The 24,362-nt window shown below is 41.1% G+C and overlaps 1 protein-coding gene across 39 annotated transcripts in view; it reads right to left on the bottom strand.

The window, feature by feature from the left end:
* Window positions 1-14,621, bottom strand: part of ADD3 (adducin 3) — a 129,572-nt gene extending 114,951 nt beyond the window's left edge. For 8 of the 39 annotated variants that reach the window (XM_042238803.1, XM_060404430.1, XM_060404421.1 and 5 more), the window contains exon 1: window positions 12,568-12,596. The gene's annotated coding sequence lies outside the window, so the exon portion shown is untranslated. Of the gene's footprint in view, window positions 1-6,780; window positions 6,868-11,861; window positions 11,980-12,279; window positions 12,344-12,567; window positions 12,597-14,455 lie in introns of those variants that run through there. The other 31 variants (XM_027960407.3, XM_060404429.1, XM_042238813.2 and 28 more) reach the window with 5 other exon arrangements.
* Window positions 14,622-24,362: the final 9,741 nt, after the last annotated feature.

The raw sequence follows: 24,362 nt of genomic DNA, 5'->3' as shown, positions 1-24,362 counted from the left end.
GAACATCAGGAAGTTCATGGTTCACATACTGCTGAAGCCTGGCTTGGAGAATTTTGAGCATTACTTTACTAGCGTGTGAGATGAGTGCAACTTATGTGGTAGTTTGAGAATTCTTTGGCATTGGCTTTCTTTGGGATTGGAATGAAAACTGACTTTTTCCAGTCCTGTGGCCACTGCTGAGTTTTCCAAATTTGCTGGCATATTGAGTGCAGCACTTTCCCAGCATCGTCTTTCAGGATTTGAAATAGCTCAACAGATTAAACCCCTTCAAAGAATAAAGATGCATAACAACACATCAAACCCTTACTACAGAAAAGTCTAGTCATCAAAGGGATTAAATATCCAAATATTTTAAATAAAAGAGGAAAATAACTCCTAATTTTATACGGTCAGTCAATAACTATGCACTGATCTCCATTCACAGACTCTTCTACTCCAACATCTCTCACAGACATTTCAAACTTCCTATGCCTCTAACTAAATTTCTACTCCCTCAAATTATTCCTCCTGGCCAAAATTATTCCTCTTGCAAACTTCTGCCTACATCCCAAACCTTGGTGCCAAGTTTGACTTCTTTCTCTCACATATACTTCACATCCCAGTCAGTAAACCCTATTGGTTCTATTGTCTAAATACTATATTCAGAATCCACTCAAATCTCACCACCTCTACCAGAGCAATTTCTCACCAACATTATTGTACCACTATGATCGAGTGTCAAAACACAACCAAAATAATCCTTGTAAAATATATGTCAGATTATGTCCCACTTCTAACAGTTATCAGTGGCTTCCCAACATCCATCCCCCATTTTGTTTCAGCCATACCAGACACCCTTGGGCCTCAAGGCATTTGCCTGGCATTCCCTCTGCCTGCCATGACCTTCCCCTTGGTATCATCCACAGTCCTCTTGGTACTCAAGGGGGATTTGTTCCAGGATCCTGGTGATACCAAAATCTGTGGATGCTCAAGTCCTTTAAATAAAATGGCCTAATATTTGCATATAGCCCAGCACATCCTCCTATACACTTTAAATCATCTCTAGATTACTTATAATACCTAATTAAATGTAAATACTATGTAAATAGTTATAAATACTAAGTAAATTCTATGTAAATAGGCTCTGAAAGTGAAATAGGCTACTCACTCAGTCCTGTCTGACTCTTTGCAACCCCCTGAACAAGGCTCCTCTGTCCATGGGATTCTCCAGGCAATAAGACTGGAATGGGTTGCCATTTCCTTCTCCAGGGGATTTTCCCAACGCAGGGATTGAACCCAGGTCTCCTGCATTGCCATCTGAGATTCTTTACCATCTGTGCCACCAGGGAGGGAAGCCCTGACAAACAGCAAATTCAAGTTTTGTTTTTTGGAACTTTCTGGAATTGTTTTTCCCAAATATTTTTGGTCCGTGGTTGATTTAATCTGCAGTTGCAGAACCCACAGACAGTACTGATTGTATCCACTCCCTTTCTGTATACACGTCAGCTTCTTAGTAAGGACTTCACCTGGTCACTTAAATTTGTCATTGCCCCCAAACACTTCCTTTATCTCCCTTCTCCCTTCTATATTTCTCCAAAATATTTATATCAACACAATATATATTTTACTTATTTATTTTTCTTTACCCCCAAGAATATAAACTCCTTTCGGACAAGAGAGTTTATCTGTTTTGCTCACTGCTATATTCCCAGCACTTAGAAGAGGGTCTAGCACATAGTAAGTACTCAATAACTCTTTGTTGAATGCATACATGAACAAGCAAAAGCAAGCATAAAGGTGCTCAGAAAAGCTAAAGAGAGGTCAGAGAAATATTTATGAGGAACTAATATACCAAAACATAATAAAGTTGTGATGGGAAAGGAAAGTACATTTCTTAAAAAAAAGGGGGGGGGGCAATGTTTCTAGTTAAAACAAAAGTTTAGTGTTTCCTAAAGCCTAGTTGGCTTTAGGAAAAGTTACTATCCTTGCCTATTTCATTGTTTTCAAAGAGGATCTATCCACTGTCCATTGATAAGGGCCCCTAGCTTCTGAAGAACTGAAAGAAACTCTGAGAATGGATAAATGATGATGTCCTTTTCTCAGCTACCACATACACAAAGAGACAAGGGGTTGTCTTAGCCTTCTATCAGACCTAGTCCCAGGATCTTCACCCAGTACAATCATGTTTCTTAGCCACCTTTCAACTAAAACCACTAATTGGTAAACTCACCTTTCTAAGAACTACAATCACAGCTTCTTCAAACCAAAATGGATCTTAAAATGATCAACCCCTCACATATTTTATTTTAAAAACTACAGTGAAAAAGAAACAGTGACTTGCCCAAAATAACTTGAATAGTTAATTATACTAAATATTTTTCAAATAGTAAGTGATAAATGTTACCAAATCTAAGAGAATTCAGACAATTGGAACAAATTCTCTAGCATCCAAAACAAGATAGTCAAAAATTAAGTCAAAATTATTATATCTCATAATATCAACAACTCCATCTATCCACGTTAGATTCAAAAGTTACAACAGAGCCATCAGCAAACTATACTCCAGTATTCAGCAAACAAACTAAATGATGGATGAATTTAGATTTAAGAAAAATATACACCTTCTCCCCAAAGGAGGCTTTCATTGTCCAGTGTTGGGAATGATGAAGACTTCTAAAGTCTTTTTGCAAGTACCAACTTTCCTAAGCATTACTGGCTTCAAACAGCAGTATAAAGATGTTTCTATGAATCAATCATTTTCATTTTTCACATGAGGTCCAGAGGGAACAATTTTTAAAAGGCACCTGATTTTCACCACGCCTGCCACCCTCTCCTCCTTGCCCTGCAATATTGTAACACACTTCCTCGGCAGTGTGTCCTTGGCACTGTTTCTGATAGAGTATGTGATAGCCTTCAAGTGCCTTACAGTGAGATGAGATTGTGAACCATGATTATAAACTATCTCTAGCATGCTACAGGAAAAAGGATTACTATTTTTTAGAATACTTATTTGGCTGCACTGGGTCTTAGCTGCCACACGCAGGATCTTAGTTATGGCATGTGGGATCCAGTTCCCTGACCAGGGATCAAACCTAGGCTCCCTGCGTTAGGAGCATGGAGTCTTAGCCATTGGGCCACCAGGAAAGTCCCAAAGGATTACTCTTCTCATGGTCAAAAATGTCTTACCAAAACCCTTTCCATGGTCTGCATCGAGTGAAACTAAGGACCACCCTTATTCTTCTTTCCTGAGGACCTTTCTCTGACTATTCTATCCATTGGTGCTCTTTTCTTGATCAGATGACCTATAGCATTTGTTATCTGTACTTGTACCATTCATCACACACTGGCAAGTAACATCTTTTGTACAGTCATCTTAGTTGTTGCTGGCTTTTTTTTTATGCTTGACTGGATAAAGAGTCAGAATCTCAAAGAGTTACATAATTGATATTCCTAAGGGGATTTTCCAGACAATAAAGCGTAATCTTTCTACATATGAAGGGAAAGAGTCAGAAATTCTAAAAGAGCAATTGGGTTTTAGAATACACAGCACAACCATCACTGAACTGTAATTTTAGAAGCTTTGTATTATACCAAAATAATGATTCCCATGCTTTTAAAGTAATAAGGATGCCTTTTAAGGTCAAAACATATTTTAAAGTTAAAATATATTTTGTATACCAGAAACATACTCAATATTAGTCAGGTGTTAAATATCTTTTAACAGAGAATACATGCATTCAAAAGTCTAACTACACAATGGTATGTAAGATGGTACTTAGCTGGTCTACAGAGCTTACCTGATGTGCACAAGAAGTTGAGGTTACCCCAGGACCTCAGACTGCACATGGTTGAACTTCATTGTGCTGTGGACATGCAATACTATTGCCATATCAAAAAGTACTACAACCTAAAACTATTTAGGAGCGAGCAAAACACAGAAGGACTGATGCTGAAGCTGAAACTCCAATACTTTGGCCACGTGATGCAAAGAACTGACTCATTTGAAAAAGACTCTGATGCTGGGAAAGACTGAAGGCAGGAGAAGGGGACGACAGAGGATGAGATGGTTGGATGGCATCACTGACTCAATGGACATGAGTTTGAGCAAGCTCCAGGAGTTGGTGACGGACAGGGAAGCCTGGCATGCTGCAGTCCAAGGGGTCGTAAAGAGCTGGACACAACTGAGTGACTCAACTGAAAATACAGAAAGACTAACAAATCCCTACCTATCCCCATCCCACTCCCTCTCCCAAATCGAACATAAAATCCTTCATTAACTCAATCTTTCTTTCCAAGAAGCAGCAGATTTTTAGCAACGTGAAACAATTCACTTCAATGCTTCAATAATGAACTTCTTGTGGTTTTAATATTATAGCAAAAGGAACAAAAAAATGAACATTATAGACAAGCCAAATATCTGAAAGTCCATCTCTCATGTATTTCCTGATTCTACTGAAATCTCAATCCTATTTACCCATTTTACCACCTTCTTCAAACAAACAAGCAAAAACCACCAATATTTTGCAGCAAAGGTAGAAATATCATTGTAATCTCAGTTCTAGTCTTTTGTGCAGTTACCAATAAGAATGAGCTTAAATAAATAGCAGGTGAGCAGAGCATTTAAAGGAATTAGCCCTGGGCTCAAGTCTTGGCTCTGTCATTTATTAACTGTATGATCTTGGGCAAGTTACTTAACTTAACTTCAGATAATTTATGTAAAGTGCTTAGCAGGATCCTTGGCAGGTTTTAAGGGCTGAGAAAAGTGGTTACTGATTAAGTAATTATATATAATAGATACATAACAAAGATATCCTTCTTATCATAACAATTTCAAAGCTTCCTTCCAATTCCCTCTTGTCTGGCTCTGACAGGTCTGTCCCAGGTATCATAAACCTCCACCCCTGACCTATACCTGGTTCTACCACCTCAAGTTCTACCCTTGGCTATGAACACAAGCAGTTTCTGGAAGCGAGGGAACACATGACAAAAAACAAAACAGGAGGCCACTTGAGTAAGCTAAAACAGCAACAAAACCCACTTCGAAACACCGAGTTCACTCAAGCAGGACTCTGCCTTAGAACCAGAGACAAAGAGAAAGGCAAGACAGAAAAACTAACCAAATTATTCAAATACTTCTAAAACCCTTACCTTCAGTTAAACAAATGACTGAAGATCTGAAGCCCAAATTTTAAACAACAGCATTATTGTCTGCAGGAGCCATCAATAACCAGTGCCACAAATGAAACATGCCTCACTAAAACAATTCTTTACCATTTTTAATTTAACAATGATTTAACTGTTGCTAGACTATTTTTTAAGATGACATCTCAGCAACTTTTTCAAGTTTCTTCTTTCCCCATGCATTTCAACAGGCAGTGAATTAGTTCATCATGTGTTCAGGCCTCCTGCTGGCAAGCATAATTAAAATTAAGCAAGCAACAACTCCACTTGGTGTTAAGATCCTGTCAAATTCTTTGATGAAGCTGAGTCTGGTTTCTCGAGGAGCCAGTTGAAAGTTCTGCAACAAAAACTTGGGGTTGCTCAACTTGATGCTGGCCATTTCTTCAGTAGATGGCACTCTTCCCTTTGAGCCCAAACTACACAAACGCCAAGAAGCATGTTCTGTGACATTCAGGTGTGATACAAAGCAGAGATTCTCTCTTCAAAGCTCCTAACTGGCCGTCACAATCCCTCCAGAAACTCACTCATCAAAAGTTGATGGTCCAACCAGACACTTTTAAAGAGCCCAGGGAAATTCAGATTATAAAACATCAAACACAATATTAATAAAATCACCTAACAAGTGATTACCAAGTAATCGGCTTCTCAGAGCCTTTTCTATACTTTTTTATTCAGGTATAAAATGTTCCTTCCCTAATACAGGTATAAAATGTTCCTTCCACTGAAAGGTAGTGGCCTTTCAGTGGCTACTGATCAAATCTTGTCTATCAAATCTCACTAAGGTATTCAAGATAGCACAGTGTTTGGAAAACTGATTTTGTCATTATCAACATTCACTAAGACTAATGAAAGATGTATTACTTTCATATTACTTTCAACATTTTTGGTTGAAAAAATTCATATAATTTTTGATACCCACTTAAAAAGAATCAAACATCCTAATACAAAATTGCTGTACATCTAGTTTTCCAAAAAACAAATACATATTTCTGATTCATTAATCTGTCTTTTACTTTAATACATAATAGTTCTCAGTTATTAATGATAAGTAAGGTTTCCCACACTTCTGTTTCAGAGACTTTTTTAATTAAAAAGCATACAGTTATGGACAGAAATAGCAGGAAATTCTTTTTAGTGCAACCTCCAGGTGAAAGCCAAACTTTTCAGCAATCACCTTAAAAATTCCACCTTTTCTAGTTGAGCTAAAACTCAGTCCTGGCAAAAAAGTCAAAGGAGAAAGGCACTGTAAAAGGAACACGGTTTTCAGATTTTAAAAAGGAAAAAACAAAAGCACTGAGAGTGGGGATAAGAAATGGCAAAAAGATAGCAATTTCAGTAACCATCTCTTTCCCCTGTCCACTTTCACCCTATGCACCTAAGCCCATTCAGAACTCCACTTGAGCTCTGACCATCATCACCCTTCCCAAACACTTCCTCAGATAATAAAAGGCTGACCTTACAGAATCTTTTCCTTGTGTACTAATAAGACAAATGAGATTAGAGGTAACAATGCAGCTAACAGTTGCTGGCTTTAATTTCTGAAGGATTAAAAAAGGGATCCCCGGGGAGGCCTTGATCCCAAAATATACTTCTGTAGATGTACCAAATAAGCCTAATTACCTTCTCCACGAGGATACTGAGGAAACCTATCTCTTTGCTACGGCATGGAGTCATTCCAGCGGATCAAAAGATGACAGGACAAGAATACTGTATGGAAAAGAGAAAGGAAATGCTGTTCTCACACAGGATGAGCTGAGCCATTGTGGAAGAACTTCACAGAAACATTGCTGACGGTGACGAATTAAAGGCACAACTAAGTCCCCAAGATACTGATAAAACTCAGCACTGCTCCAACCTGACTGCTTTCTACATTGCTGAAATTCCAGCTCCCCTAGCAAGCAACCAACAATAGCCCTGGGAGCTGAATTAAACAGGCTCTTGAACTCACACCTGCACCGTCCCTTCCTCTTCCATCCTAAGCCCTTCTTTGGTGGGGGATGGGGGAGTGAAAAATTACAAGAACAAATTCAAAGAGGTATAAGAATTAGCAAAAAGAATAAAGGAAGAATTCCGTGTATGTTACTTAGAGTTAAGTTTTCATATTACTTCCCTTAATGAACGTTGTGAGCATTAAATTTTGAAAATTGTTTTATTAATATATACAGTGTGCTTCTTGAAACACTGGTTTTAAGAATGTAAGTTATTATTACTGCCCTTATGTTTCTAAAAAGTGTCTCACCCCTTGGCCGGCTGGTTGTGGGAAGTTTTTAATCTTATGGAGGTCAGTATGTCTATGGCAGAAAAAGTGAGCTTCATAACCCAGTCTTCAAACTCTAGTCTTGTTTGAGTCAGTAGCAGTCTTAAATGCTAGTTAATGTACTGCTATATACCAATATCCTCAGGTCCAGTTTCAGGCAATTTAAAACAAGAGGTTTCAAAGTTCATTTTATATCAGGGAGTCTTACCATTTCCAATTAAGCTTTAACTAAAACCAACTTTTAAAACAAGTAATTGTAAAGTATATACGGTGGTGAGACAGATCAACCTGACATTAGGTAAAATCAACTCAGATCTCACCTCATTATAAAGATATAACTATATGTCAAAGACTAAACACATTTTATTGGAGAAGGAAATGGCAACCCACTCCAGTCTTCTTGCCTGGAGAATCCCATGGACAAAGGAGCCTGGCGGGCCGCAGTTCATAGGGTCACACAGAGTTGGACACGACTGACGCGACTTAGCAAACATATTTTATAATAATAAGTCAGCTCTGGCATAGTTAAAAACCAGTCTATACAATCTTCCTAAGAAGGAAATTTACAAAAACAAAAAGACTTTAAACATCAAGGATGAGTTTCATCCATTTTTATACTTTTTGGTGATCATGCAACTACTTTTTAAGTTATGCTAGACAATTATGAAAGCCACATTTATTCTTTAAGGTTTCTAGGATACACTTTTAAATTGCTCCCTCAGTGTAGTAAGTCATGTCCTAGAAACCTGAAAGCTACTATTAATGCAGCTTTTCAAAGATACACAACAAGAAAATAATTTAAAGAAAACAGAAGACTCTGATTCTTATTATCTATGCTATCATCTAAGACTTGACAGTAAGTTACATGGTACTTTAATGTTCAAGTATGTTTTCAATTGTGTAATTAACTTACTTTTGAGCTTGATTTGTGATTAGTCCACATAATAAGAGATCAACGTTAAAATACACATGAAACAAAATACCCACACACATCTTTTTCTCTAACACTTTAAAGTTTCAGTTAATTTCAGTTAAAACTGCTCTATGCATGCAGTTGATATTCAAATAATCACTAAATGAATGCCAGGTGAATCATTTTGTAATTAACCTGAAAGGAAGAGCATCCTCTAAGTAGTATGGTTACACATGTGTGTCCTTAACTAGCTACTGACAGAAAAAAAAACTAATCAAATTCATCTAACTTATTAGAAACAAGGGATATACAAGGGATATCAAACTTTTTCTTTCAAGCCATAGTCAATGAAACACTGGTAACCTGTATGATTTAGAGAGGATTCTTAATATACACAACCCACTGCAGTAAAAATTTGAGACTGTCTTGGCTTTTGGCCAAAAGAATTTAGTCACTAGCAAGACCTGAAATACCTCATAACAATCTCATCTAGAAATACTGGGGCACATACCCCAAGATCAAATGATAAAGAAGACATGAAATAAAGTACTAGGGCACCCATTTTGAATCTCAATGACTAGCCACAGTATACGACTGCTCAATTTCAAATAGGGTGTTTATGTTTAAAAGAAAGTACTCTTGATTAAATATTTTAAATGTTTTCTATTCAAATTCTACATGTTTAATATTTCCAAAGGAATCTGAAACAGCACTGAACTTTAATATCAGAAAAATGAGTGTTTATTTAGTGTGAGAAACATATTAGTAACCTGTATTTTCAATACAGTTTGAGCTTTCTTAATTCAACGGATGCTATTTTTAAACACTGCTCCCTAATATTATCTTTCACTAAATTGCCAACAAAGGACATATTTGATCTCTACAATAGTAATCCTAAACATTACTTCAAAGAGCTACTAATTTAGGTTATAATTAACTAGCTTGACCTATCAACGACACTGGTGAAGCAGCAACACAGAGGTCCTTGAGGAATGGGAGTGACCAAGTAAAAGCCACTTATAGCTAATTGTAAAAGGTAACTCAGGTGGAATTTTGAACAAACTGAAGTTAATATTCACCTCAGGTTGATGCAGTGTTGATAATCAGAAGATCAAGCCTACTTACTGACTTAGCGCAGAACTAGAATCAACAAAGAGCCTGTTGGACCAGCTGGGGCCCTACACATCTGGCAAGAACAACAAAAAAAGACTTGAATCTTCAGTAATTAAAAAGATAACATAGTACAGCCCACATTCTAGCATTCGAGCTACACACATCATGTGAAAAGAGAATCCTCTTCCAAAGTCAAAAGGTGATTCTACTTAACGCAGATTGGTTACCGCCCTTTAGATTTAAACACATCTTGGTAATAATACAGGAGGGTGTTGCTAAACGAGGCATAGGCACAGTTGCAGTCTTGGAGACCCTGTGAAGACATTTCATTCATTTGCAGGTATTACCCAAGTTTCATAGCAGCAGGGGTTACTGGCTATGTGGACTCACTTTCAAATCAGGCTCTGGGTTCAGAACCAGCCAGTCTGTGCCTAGGAGTTATACAAAATACCTAAACTTTTATGTCTGTTTAGGCATTGGGTTGTTATGAGGATTAATCATATAAAAGTCTATGCCTGGCACAGAGGTAGAGCAAATAATATTGGCTGTTACAAGTATTTGCTGAGTCTTCACTTGCTGGGTCGCATGATATAACCACCTTCAAAAAAAGCAACTTTATAGTGGTGCTGATAAACACATAAAACACTGAGGACTATATTCTAAGCACTTTACACATAAGAACTCATATGGTCCTGATAGTATCATTCCCAACATTTTACAAACCCAATTTGTTCAGAGTTGGTTTTTATAATTTTATATGATTTCTTTCTCGAATAGAAGTAAAATTTCTTGTACTCTGATGACATACATAAGTGCTGCCCAGTACTGCTAACCAACTACTTTGAGATGGCAGAGATTAAATAGCTAACAACCTGCATAGGCTTAAGTGTAACAAAAACACTCAGGCACAAGAGACCTACTTCAGGAGGGCTCACAACCTCAGAGGTTGGGCCCTACCCTGCATTTAGGTTTCAGGATTGTGTGTAGGAGGTGGGCTGATGCTACGTACTCTTAATCTCAAAAGACATTCTGGTTTTACAAAGACCACATCCACACTTTAAACATCACTGAGCAGAACCTGCATTCATACCGGTGTAACATTATTGAAAAGGGGGTTAGAAATAGCAAAGTGTGCAATATCATTTTCTCATTCATTCTCAGTATGTAAAACATTGTGAATATACAACCTTTCTATCATGCAAAATAGTTCCTAGATGTCTTATGATTACCTGTGTCATATGTCTACCAACAAACATTTGCTTATAACATATATGTAAAAAAGCTGCAACTTATTGAATGCCTCATAACCAACTACCTCAAGAGCTCAAATTATGTTTAACATTCAAAGTAGACATACCAATTTTTTTCTTTAAAAGCAACTGTTGCCAACATTTTTCAGTCACTTAGAGTTTTAAAAGCAGAGACTGAACTCTTTGGAAAAAGGAACACTTACATATAGCAAAAATGGCCTTTTTTTTCCCCCTGGTCTTCCCTCTGCAAAGGTAATCTGCTTAATTTAACCAGAGGAAAATGAGTTACAGTGCAGTTACAATGCAATGGAGACTTTTAGATATACAAACTTTATACATACGCTCCAAAAGTAACTTAACCCTATAAATGAATGGGTCCTATCTCTTACTTTTTTTTTTTTTTTACAAAATACTCAAGCATCTTATTTAAAAACGACAAATTGTGAGGTATTCTTATTTTACTCCCTTTAACAATCTAATTAGAAGTCCTCCAAAGCCCAAAGTAGGATGTACCCAGCATGGTGCTGATGCACTCCATTCCAAGAAAAGCAACCATTTCATACTCCTACATCTAAAGTGTCACAACATAAAAAGTTCACGCACCTTTCAAATGGAGCTGATTTCTACCCCCCAAATCTTATCAACTCCCTCACCAAACTTGCGTATAAATCTCCACTCAAAGCCTCTTGGTTGATTTAAATTCCATTTCTCTCCACACCACTCCAGCAGGTCAATTACAACAGCACAAGTGCCAAAGAAATTAGTGGTTTTACTCACGCTCCCATTTTAAACGGGCACCTACTTGCAATTAACTCTCTCCAACAAAAAGTTTACCTGAGGCCATTCTTGCCATTTTACTAGAGGCCTAGCTTATTCTACCTGTCTCTGTGGTCTTGCCTCAGCTATAATGGCATACTTCCAAACAGCCTGGACGCCCCCAAACACCAACTAACCGGACCTGCAGCCAACTCTTGCCTGTCACCCCGAGCAGGAAGCACAACCTAACATGTATACATTTGCAGGGGTGGGGTGGGTGGGGTGTGTGTCGGGGGGATGGGGACACAGATTACAGGAGAAAGGTTTGGTTGAAGACTCTCAACTTGGTAACAGAAGTTTGTTTGTTTTTTTTTTTTTAAGGAGGAAAACAAACCAACACTTCCTCCCTTACCTCCACCTTTTTCCAAGCGCGGGAACCTCCCAACCCTCCTGGAGCGCACCTTCAGAGCTTAAGGTCCCTCAGATCCCGAAGCTTCGGCCAGTTCTTGGTTTTTAGAACTCTCCGTCCTCTGAGAGAAATCAGAGGACGCCCGAAAGACTCGGGCCCACCCCCGCGGCGCCCGGAGATCCTCCCCTACAGGTCCACCTTCCTCGCCCAAGGCTCCCGTTCCAGTCCCGGAGGGAGAAGGGTTCACCTGAGGCCGCAGGGGCAGCCAATAGGAAAGTCCCCTCGGCCCTGCAAGTCGCCGCAATCCCACCCCCGCGCGACCCCCTTGGAAGGGTCCCCGCAGCCCAGCCCGCGCGGGCGCCTGCCGTCCCCGCCGCGAGAAGCGGCTGAAAGGCCGCGCCTTCTCTCCCCTCAGGATTACCTCGTAGCGCGCAGCCGGCTTTGTGCTTCCCTCCCTCCTTCTCCGCGGCCGCCGGGACTGCAGCGGCCGCGCGATCCTCCACCGCCGCCTCTTAAGCGCCGCACGGCTCCAGAGAGGAGGGCAGAAGGGGAGGGGGCGTGAGGAGGGAGGGACCTGGGCGCCGAGCCCTGAGAGGCAGGAAGCGGCGACACCTGGGTCGCGATGCTTCTAGCTCTCGCTCTCCGTTTTTAAAAATACAATTTAAACCCCTCTCTTTCCCCTCCCGCCCCGCGCCCCCGCGACCGTTACCGGCAGACGGCTCACGCTCCGGCGGGACTGGCAGAGAGCCCCTCGAGCGTCCCCTGGCCCCGCCCCTAAGGCTCCGCCCTTAGGCCCCCAGGCTCCTCTGGCTCCACCCCCACAAGCCCGCCCCTCGCGGCCCCCGAACGCCCCTGGTCCCACCCCTCGGGTCCCCGAGCGTCCTGGCTCCGCCCCTTGGAATCACAGGATGTTCCTGACCCCGCCTCCTCAAGGCCCCGCCCCCAACGCGGCCCCTCGGGGCCCTCCAGAGCCTTGGTACCGCCCCCTACGGCCCCCTCGTCTCCCGCCCGCACCAAGTCCCTAAAGCCGCGGCCGCGGGGCCCTACAGGCCTGGCCTCTGGGATGGCCTGGTGCGGGGCAGCTGTCTGGCATCTCTTTAGCGTCCTCCTCCAGCTCTACAGCTTCGATCCGTTGCGTGCCTTGCGGGAGGGTCGGAGGAGTAAAAGACCCCGACGGAAGCTCGACTACGAGGGATAGGAAGGGCGCCTTGGAAATGCCGCCCGCCCAAACCTGAGCAAGGCGCCCCCCTCCCTCCACCACCGGCCACACTCCTGAGGTTGAGCCACAGCTTTCAGAGTCAACCTCGGCCGCCTACACTGGCTGTTGGGTCTTCAGCAGGAGGCCACTGCTAAGGTTCAACCTCCACACACCCCTCACTGGAGGGGCCTGGGTGTTCTCAGCATAGTTGCCTATGGGGGCGCCTCTTTCCCGCTACTCATCTCCTCAGAGGGGCAGGGGCTCTCTTATCAGCGCCACTTGTACGCTTCAAGGGTCTTCACCCCGAATTTGGCCCCTGGCCTTGAGACCTTATGAGAGCTCATCTCTTGGAGGTGAAAAGTCAAGGCACTGCCAGCCTTGAAAATGAACTCGGGGCCCGGTAAACTTTGCAGGGATGTAGATCTATCCACAGGTGACACTGGGCCACCCACCCCCCGCTGCCCAGACAAGACCTACCCTAGAAATGGACCTCCCAGCAACGCACACCTTTCTCTCCCACCCACGACTTGCACACCCCTCCCGCATACGTGTCCTGCGCGGGCACAAATCCACTCCCAAGCCCACCCTCTGAGCGACATTCTGGTTATTCACGGTCTCTTGGGTCAACCCCACCCTAACACACAACAGCAAACTTCATTCCCCACCCTTATCTCCCTTCGTTTCCAAGGCATTGGCGACAGTCCACTTCATTTCCTTCCTCCTCTGCAGACTCTTCTCTTCCCCCTCAAATAGTTCGTGCCATCCCCCTCATCTTCATCCCCTCCTTCTTCCCTAAAAATGTGCTAATTAAAATGTAGTTTCCTCTTCCCACATATGAAGTGTGGAAAATGAATCTTGTCTTGGCACAAACTGTGATTCATTTATCCTCGCTTTCTCTCTCCACTGGACCAAAGCTATAGAAATTTTAGTCTACCACCATCTCCCATATGCTCAAAATCTAACCATGCCTCATGGTTTTTAAATACCCCTAAAGGATGGTGGGGAAGGTTTCCTGGCTTTGGGGAGAAAATATTTAGAAAATGCTTAGCGTGTCATTTTATTTGGCATTTTAAAATATCTGCAGTATTTGAGAGAGATATTGGGAGTGGCTAGATGTTTTCTTGCATTTAGAAAGCAAAAAATGAAAAAAAAGCTTGGCACGCATCAAGGTTAGCCGGTTTATGAATAGCCCCCCAAAAGTGTATTAGGGGTACATATCAGACAATAGTCTCCACTGCACAGGACGTTTGCCTGTCAGAGATCTAGAGCACCCCCCCCCCCAGCCCCAAAGGAAGACAAATTAACATAATCCATTTTAAGCATGTCTGATGAGCAATCCTTCCCGTGATCACTCCATTTCCCACAGTTTCTGAACAAAATGGATAAAAGACTTGCTTACCCGCTTAGGATGCAAGGCTTTCTTGTGTCCAGGGCAGTAGACGTGCGTGTCTTCTAGGTGTGGATTCTGCAGTGCTGCACAGAAACCCACTGCAGCTTCAGACCGGCGGCAGCGGCAGCTTCTCCCAACGCCGAGTAGTAAAGTGTGTGACTCTGGTAGAGACTCCACAATTACCATTAGGCGCTTGCTTATGAGAGAGGAGGCGGAATCTTTCTTAAAGGAATGGGTAGTGTTTTTCCTCTCCACTATTTCTTCATGAGAGGCTGAAAGGGTGGAAGCAGGGAGTTTTTTTGGACTGAGTATGGCCGTACAGCTGTGGGAGGTCAAGGTTAAAATTAACTGGGTGATCGAGGGACCGATTTAGTGTGAGTCAATGAAATGCTAGAAGCATTGGTTTTAAAGAGCCCTGCTAACTTCAAGCTCTGGGGTCCATGGCAGAAATAAAGTGATGTGCCTTGAAACTGACTAGTACTTTGTGTTAATAATTAATTTCGAATCATCGCTTTAAACTGATAACTCTAAAAAGGGAGGTTATTTCATATTTAATACAAGAACACGAAAAGAATAATAAAACACACAATTGGGAACAAGAGTCAAGTCTTACTAATAAAAGCATATCTGCTATTTCAGTGAATATCAGTATTAGAAAATATTGTAAATCAACTGTACTTCAATTAAAAAAAAGAAAAGAAAATATACTATTGCCAGATCAATCTGTACTTGTAAAAATTATAGTATTATTTATAGAAAAAACAATAAAAATCTAAACTAAGAAAATAATAGCTTGCTATTATGCTATTTCAGTGGCAATTCAAAGTTCAGCAAAATTAAGGAACTCATAGGTAGATTACTTCAAATGCATCCAAATTTACTATTTACACTATTAGAATGTGGTGTGTCCACAAAGGAGGAAAATGAGTCTGCTTTATAACTTTAATTTTTATCTCAAATAATATTCCTCAGTTTAAGCACTGAACATCTGAGATTTTTTTTCTTCAGTGGTAAATAAGGAGGTGTGGTCCCACAATATGAATAGAGAAAAATATGGAAAATATTCTGCGATTGATGTTTTTACACAGCTTTTGTTAACGTTTGTTAACTACCAGTGATCTTGAGCAGGTAAGTAAACTTTTTTGTTCAATCGTCCCCTATTTTTTAAAATAAGGATGTTGCATTGAATTTTCCTTTAGTATTCCAAAATGCTTTGATTTTTATGACATTTATATTTTTGTTATTTGATGCATGTGTATTTCACTCTACACTCTGCTTCTCCTGAAAACTTGGATTAAAAATGTCTTTATTTTAAATGTGTAAGCAGAGCTTATTATTTACAACTATTCCAAAACTATTTTGCAAATCACATGTTGTTTTTGTAAAGGGAAAAAACTTAATTTTATCTGACTTATGATTGTGTACCCAATTATGACCAATTTTCCTGCAGCAGAATCCTACAATATTGCTAAAAATACTGACTGACTGGAATACAAAATATATGTTTAATAGCAGTTGGAACATCATTAAAAAGAACTGGTACATCATCAGATGGTAGAGTTGGAACAGAGTTTAGAGCTCATCGACTCCAACCCTGTAATTTCACAAGTGGAAAAAATGGAAACCCAGAGAAGCAAAATGGGGGCTCAGGGAAGTTAACTCAGTCTCTACTCTCCACATACACTACCCCATGGACTGTATCCCATGAGGATCCTCTGTCCATGGAATTCTCCAGTCAAGAATTCTCCAGGGGATCTTCCTGACCCAGGGATCAAACCTGGGTCTCTTACACTACAGGCAGATTCTTTACCATCTGAACCACCAGGGAAGCACCTTCACACACAGCAAATAAACAACATGTATCAACATACACACTGTTTCACAGACCCACGCTGGGGCCTGAGCAAGACCTGTCACAGCAACAAAAAAGTCTTTCACTCATTTTGTGTTCATGTAGTATAAACTAAAGACATATCAAACAAGTGCTCGTAATGTGTGTAAATATTAACACAAATATTGCCCAGTTTCTTCATCTCTTTTTATCTTGCTCTTCTGCAAGGAAGGCAGTTCGTCTATCAGGTGCTAATGGACAATGAATAAAATGGCTGTTATTTGTAAAATTCAAAGCAACCCCTCAAAATTAAATGCATTTCTTTGTATCTTCCCCAAAGTACTGAGCATAGTCTCTTCTATAAAGGCACTTAATAGATACTTTAAAAAAGGAATACACAAATTAATGAAATGAATAGCCCCCCCAAAATATCCAGAAACTGATTACAAAGTGTTTTTGTATGTTTGTAATTTGCATTGTCTAAAACAACTGACTCCATTCTCTACCTCCTTTTTCTCTAACACAGTCATGATCTAAGAGAAACAATCTCCTTTCTGTAGAGCTTTTTAGGCATGCCTGATTTGTATTTTCCAATTAAATTGTAGCCACAAATCACCGCATGAACTCTGGGTAGATCAAGCAGTAGCCAAGACACTCTCTGCCAAGAGAACAGAGGATTAAGTTTCAGAATTCCAGTGCTCTAGTTCTAGTTGTGAAACCAACTGGTTATGTGACCTCAAACAAGTTTCTGGACATGCTTGTGCCGATGTCAAGTTGAGCCATCTTTTAAATGGTGGTGGCGGATGATAAGACCTGCAGTCCCTACTTCATAGGGTGGTTATAAAGTTCAAATGATAATAAAAGAAAAAATGCTTTGAACTTTTCAAAGCACTTTGTAAAGAAAAGGTGTTATTATAGGCAGATGTATTTAAAATCAATTATCTAGTTCAAGGGACTTTACCCTAAACAACCTGTTTTACTACTTTACTAGTTCAGAAAGCAAACAGGTTTATCTCTCCCCTCATGCACACACACACACATACACGTATGCACCCTGCTGCTCCCAGTTTAACAACTTCTCAGCTTTGATGCTTTTCCCTTGGGCTGGGAAATAGCATCTGTAAAACGAAGAGCTAAGAATTTGTATAGAGAGCCCTCCACCATCATTTCCCCCCAAATTTACATTTTTGAAGCTCTCAGACAGAAAAGTAAACTGAGAGAAGCACAACAGTCTTTTCATACTTCTTAATGTCATATATTCTCTCAGTGGGGTTAGATGAACCATTCATTTGGAAACTTGGCCATGCTACATACGTTTTGATCACCCCTTTGTGCCAAGTGAGTGTGGAAAGTATTTGGGGAACAGAGGGGGAAGGACTGACATGGAACTCATGCTAATGAGTTCCCCACTCCCCAAGGAGACATAATCAGAGTGATACTCAAGGATGTATCAACATATTTTAATAGTACTATGTGACCATATGGTTTATTTTAAAGGAATTGCCTCAGTTAAATGCCTGACAGTTTCTTATACAACTATTTAAGTAACCAGGCCTGATACATCTCAGTAACGTTTATAAAATATCACCCTCAGAGTCTTCTCTTTTTCCCCAAAAGGTATTTATTGTCATTTATTCATTCTCCACTTGATGAGTCTTTTAAGATTATCATGCGGCTAGTTGCTAAGTTGTGTCTGACCCTAGAGACCTCATGGACTGTAGCCTGCCAGGCTCCTCTGTCCATGAGATTTTCCAGGCAAGAATACTGGAGTGGGTTGCCATTTCCTTCTCCAGGGGATCTTCCCGACCCAAGGATTGAACCCTGGTCTCCTGCATTGCAGGCAGATTCTTTACCAACTGAGCTACCAGGGAGTCATCATGGCTAAACAAATAACTGCTAACACACAATGGCTAAACAAATAACTGCTAATACACAAAAAAACTAATAAACAGCTACTGTAAATAAGATAGTCCAATAAGAGCCTCACACATAGTTAGGTTAAAAAAAATCATCCTACACAAAAAGTCAGCTTACCAGTTTCTGTGTAGAGAACACAAAATGGATACAAAATATGGGCTTCCTTGGTGGTTCAGTGGTAAAAAATCTGCCTTCCAACGAAGGAGACATGGGTTCCATCCCTGGTCTGGGAAGATCACACGTGTCTCAGAGCAACGAAGCCCTTGTGCCACAACTGTTGAACTTGTGCTCAAGCCTGGGAACTGCAACTACTGAAGTCCATGCATCCTAGAGCCGGTGCTCAGCAACAAGAGAAGCCACTGCAACGAGAAGCCCAGGTACTACAACCAAGAGTAGCCACTGCCCGTGCAGCAACAAAGACCCAGCACAGCCAAAAATAAATAGTTTTTTTAAATTAGCGCAAAATATGCAATTGATATGTTAAACCTAAAATACATTGTTTATTATCATCACATGCCTTAAGATTTCGGGACCAGTCTTTAATGTATATATCTGAATTACATGATCTTAAAACTGGGTGTTTTACCGAGGAAACCAGAATTGAAAGAGACACATGTACCCCAGTGTTCATCGCAGCACTGTTTATAATAGCCAGGATGTGGAAGCAACCTAGATGTCCATCAGCAGACAAATGGATAAGAAAGCTGTGGTACATATACACAATGGAATATTACTCAGCTATTAAAAATAACACATTTGAATCCGTTCTAATGAGATAGATGAAACAGGAGCCTTATTATATAGAGTGAAGTAAGTCAGAAAGAAAAACACCAATACAGTATAGTAAGGCATATATATGGAATTTAGAAAGATGGTGACAATGACGCTATATGTGAGACAGCAAAAGAGACAGATATAAAGAACAGACTTTTGGACTCTGTGGGAGAAGGCGAGGGTGGGATGATTTGAGAGAATAGCATTGAAACATGTATATTACCATATGTGAAACAGATAATCAGTCCAAGTTCGATCCATAAAATGGGGCACTCAAAGCCAGTGCTCTGGGACAACCCTGAGGGAGGGGATGGAGAGGGAGGTGGATGGGGGGTTAAGGATGGGGGACACATGTACACCCATGGCTGATTCATATCAATGTATGGCAAAACCCACTACAATGTTGTAAAGTAATTAGCCTCCAATTAAAATAAATTAATTAATTAAAAACAAAACTGGGTGTTTTAATCCTTACAGCACTATTTCTAGAATGTGATCAGAAACTATGTGTAACAGAATGACTTAGAGTGTATCCTAAAATGCTGGTTCTTGGACTCTATCCTTGAATGAGAATCTTTTAGGCTGTGGCCCTGGATTGAGGGATTTTATAAGCATCCCAGGTGATTCCCGTGTACACCAAATTTGAGTACTGCTACCCTACAGAAACAAGACAATGTAGAATCTCTGAGACAGGATGAGTGAAACACAGGTGGCTCCTTTTTTATTAGGTGGGAAGAATTCAGAGAAGGACTAACCCTGGCTCCACTCTTTCTACACTGTAAACTTGGGCAAAACTTTTAATCTCTCTAGATCCTAGTCCTCATCTGTAAAATTATTCCTATTTGACCATGTTGTTGTGAGGATTGACATAACACAGGCAGACTTTCTATCCTAGAGCCTGACCCGTAATGGAACTTATATATATGTTCATTCCTTCTCTCTTTGTTCAAAAATGAGTTTCCAGGTGGTTCTTCTTGTCCAGCGTTTTAGTATGCTTGGTAGGGTAATATGAACTAGTAGTTTAACGAGAGCTGGAAGTATTACTTCCAGCACTGATAGTGTGCCAGTGCTAAATACTTTATATGCATTACTTCATTTCATATCCACAATAATCCTTAAAGATAAGGACTATTTTCAGTTAAAGCAACAGAGGCTGATAGAGGATAAGTAACATGCCCAGAATCTCAGAGCAATGAATTAGCAGAGCTAGGATTCAAACCCAGGCATTCTGACTCTAGAGCCTAACTGTTCATTATGCTGTATGTTTTGTATATTCTCTAAGTGGCTTAGATTCCAAAATAGGAGCCAGTCTCTTCGAAGGAATAAGCAACTGCAAAAATGGAGTTTATAAACCTCCCAGAAATACAAACAAATGAATGTCATTCTTTGCCTATCTTAGAAGCCTTTGCCAGTTGCCTATAACAGAGCATGGCACCTAGTAGGTGTTCAGAAGTGTTAAATAGATGTAAGGCAGACCTTTCATTGCACTTCCCAGGTGGTGCTAGTGGTAAAGAACCCACCTGCCAATGCAGAAGACATAAGAGATGAAGGCTCAATCCCTGGGTTGGGAAAATCCCCTGGAGGAGGGCATGGCAGCCCACTCCAGTATTCTTGCCTGGAGAAATTCATGGACAGAGGAGCTTGGAAGCTACAGCCCACAGTGTCATAAAAAGTTGGACACGACTGAAGCTACTTAACACACACACACAGACCTTTCATCAGCACACTATTTTAGAAGCTCATATATCTAAGCCCAAGTTTTAAATTTTCCAGAATTTCCAGATCAGCTTATATTCTGACATAACGCAAGTCACTAAATTTCAGAGCTACAGATAATCTTACCATTTGCAACAAACAAATGCACTTGTGATGAACTATGCACCAATTTGGCACTTAGAGGATTATTAAAAAAAAAAAAACAAACCTTGAGACATAGCTAGCCAAAACCAACCTTGAGACATAGCTAGCCTATGCCCTAAACTTCTAGCTGGGAAATAAAACACAAATGCATGAAGCAACCAGATTGTAAAATCACCACATATGAGATAATAAATGTGAAGTTACTAGAAAATAGTAAACAATCAACAAATATTATCACCAATAATATATTATCAATTATTATCCATATTATTTTCTATTTCAATAATTATTGGTCTAATTGCTATTATTTATTAACGATAAGAAGAAATAGTAATTGTTATAGTAGTAGTAGTATAAGTTGCTCAGTCATGTCCGACTCTTTGAGATCCTGTGGACTGTAGCCCAGCAGGCTCCTTTATCCATGGAATTCTCCAGTCAAGAATACTGGAGTGGGTAGCCATTCTCTTCTCCAGGAAATCTTTCCGACCCAGGGATTGAATCTGGGCCTTCTGCTAAGCAGGCAGATTCTTTACTCTCTGAGCCACCAGGGATGCCCAATAATTGTTACAGCTACCATTAAGTGAGTGATTATGTGCCAAGGATTGTGCTTGGTGTCATATATATAAGTATCTTATCAATCCTGCTAAATCAGTACCATGAATTGTATTTTTAAATGAGGAAACTGAGACTGAGAAAGGTTAAATAACTTGCCCAAGGCACACGTTTGATACGTATTCCAGTGTGTGCGAACATTCTAAGTCGCTTCAATCACGTGTTTCTCTTTTTAACTCCATGGACTGTAGCCCACCAGGCTCCTCTGTTCATGGGATTCTACAGACAAGAATACTGGAATAGGTTGTCATGCCCTCCTCCAGCAGATCTTCCAGACTCAGGGATCAAACCCATGTCTCATGCCTCCCGCATTGGCGGGTGGGTTCTTCACCACTAGCACCACCTCCAGAGTCAAAGTAAATAGTGTACTCAGAGAACCCACAAAGAGTCAGGGGCAAGAGAGATCAATTTCTGCTGGAGGAAACAGGGAGTATGAAGAGCCAGAATTGTGATGGGGGAAGGATGGAGCAGAAGGGCCTTTGGTGGTGGAGGTGGAAGGAGCACAGGTGTGTACGTGTTTCCTGACACAGGTCACCCAGCACTTTGCTCAGGCCATGCTCATGGGGGTCTCTTCACTGAGCAGACAGGAGAGTATGAGGAATGTTGGCCAAACAGCAAGTAAACCTGTCAGCCTGGAATGAAAAGTTTGTATGGGGCAAAGTTAGAATTCATGTAGTCTCCAAACGTGACCCTGAACACTCAGCCTTTATTTACAGATGATCTGTTTAAATAGCCCCACCTCCAGCTGAGATCTGGAAGATCCGCTGTAAGAGGGGACAGCAACCCACTCCAGTATTCTTGCCTGGAGAATCCCATGGACAGAGGGTCCTGGTGGGCTATGGTCCATAAGGTCACATAGAATTGGACACAACCGAAGTAACTTAGCACTCATGTACACACCACCAGTTACTTTCTGTTAGTACACTCATTTATTTTCATTCATTGAGGCAATAGCATTTATTGAACTCCTATTATGTGCCGGACACCTGGTGCTAGGGTTAGAGCAATGAATAAAGCAGACAAATATCTTTGCGCTCAGGAAGCTTTCATTGTACTGAGAAAACACAGATGTTAACATGTAAACAAGTTGACAAGTCAGGTTATTTCAGATGTTAAAAGACGAGAAAGGAAATAAAACAGACCGTTGACAGTGACATGTTTGGAAGGATGAAGAAAGCCTCTTTGAGGAGGTAACATTTGAGCGGAGACCCAAATGACCTGAAGCTCCCAGCCGGGGAGAAAACCAGTTCAAAGGTTATGAAGCCAGACAATCTTGGTATGGCTAGGAGATTGAGAACAAAGGACAAGGCACCCCATAGGTGGCGGGAGTGCTTGGGTGGGGAGGGCGGCTGAATCTTGTAGTTCTGGTAGATCAGGGTGAGTTTGAATTTTAGGAGGTTTCAAGCTAAGGAGGGGCTTTCCCTGGTGGCTTAGATGGTAAAGAATCCGCCAGCACTGAAGGAGATCTGGGTTTGATCTCTGTGTCGGGAAGATCACCTGGAGCAAGGAATGGGTGCCCACTCCAGTACTCTTGCCTGGAGAATCCCTTGGACAGAGAAGCCTGGTGTGCTACAGTCCATAGGGTCACTAAGAGGCAGACACAACTGAGTGACTAACACTACTACTACTACTTGACATGAATTGGGGCCAGAGTGCATGTGGCGGGTAAGGGAAGGGAGGAAAAGAGACAAATCAACCAAGAGTAATCTCCAAACCTTTGACCTGAGAATCTGGGTGGAGAAGGGCACCATACATAGTCCAAGACAGAGGAGACATGAGAAGAAAGAAAATGACAGGTGAAAAGTGAACACTTCTGTTTGGTCATGTTAAGCTTGAGATCTAAAATTTTCCTGTTCATTCATTTTTTTCTGTTTGTTCATCATTAATTTCCTCTCCATTGTTGTTGTTTGGTCGCCCAGTTGTGTCTGACCCTCTGAGACCCCATGGACTGCAGCATGCCAGGCCTCTCTGTCCCTCACCATCTACTGGAGTTTGCCCAAGTTCATGTCCATTGCATCGGTGATGCCGTCCAGCCATCTCATCCTCTGATGCTCTCTTCTCCTCCTTCATAAGAATCTTCCAAAGAGCAAGAACTTTATCTTGTTCATTATTGGATCTCTAGAGTCCAGAACACTGACTGATGAAGAGTAGATGCTCAACAGCTATTGGAATTTGTTGACGTTGGTTCAGTGGTTCTCAAACAAACATTAAAACTACCTGGGAAGCTTAGAAAAAGTTTAGTATTAGTCCCCACCTGAACCTCCCCCCACCAGAACTCTGGGATTGCACTCAGGAAACTGCATATTTAGTCGGGACTATAGATGGGCCAGAGAAGGCGAAGGCATCCCACTCCAGTACTCTTGCCTGGAAAATCCCATGGACGGAAAAGCCTGGTAGGCTACAGTCCATGGGGTTGCGAAGGGTCGGACACGACTGAGCGACCTCACTTTCACTTTTCATTTTCATGTATTGGAGAAGGAAATGGCAACCCACTCCAGTGTTCTTGCCTGGAGAATCCCAGGGATAGAGGAACCTGGTGGGCTGCCGTCTATGGGGTCATACAGAGTTGGACACGACTGCAGCGACTTAGCAGCAGCATAGATGGGCAGTGATCTACAGTCTAAACCAGTGGTTGAGATATATTAGCATTCATTCAACGATTTACCTTAAAAACCACATTTCAGCACCATTGCAAAAGACTGAAAAGTATAGCTTTAAGAATTCAATAGTTTTCTCAAGTGCAGGTAAAATTTAAAGGTTTTTGAGACAAAACCATTGAAAGAATCATGGAGTCGCTCTTATCTCATTTGGCTTATATGCTCTCACTGGAGACCAGGAAATGGTATCACTGGAGGGTCCTTCATGTGAACAAAGATGGTGACCTGAATGTGGGGACAATCCTCTTCTACCGCATCTCCAAAG

Source organism: Ovis aries, chromosome 22 (genome assembly GCF_016772045.2).
Source record: "Ovis aries strain OAR_USU_Benz2616 breed Rambouillet chromosome 22, ARS-UI_Ramb_v3.0, whole genome shotgun sequence".
In the NCBI taxonomy this organism is placed as follows: domain Eukaryota; kingdom Metazoa; phylum Chordata; class Mammalia; order Artiodactyla; family Bovidae; genus Ovis; species Ovis aries.
This window is presented reverse-complemented; position numbering and strand designations above follow the sequence as displayed.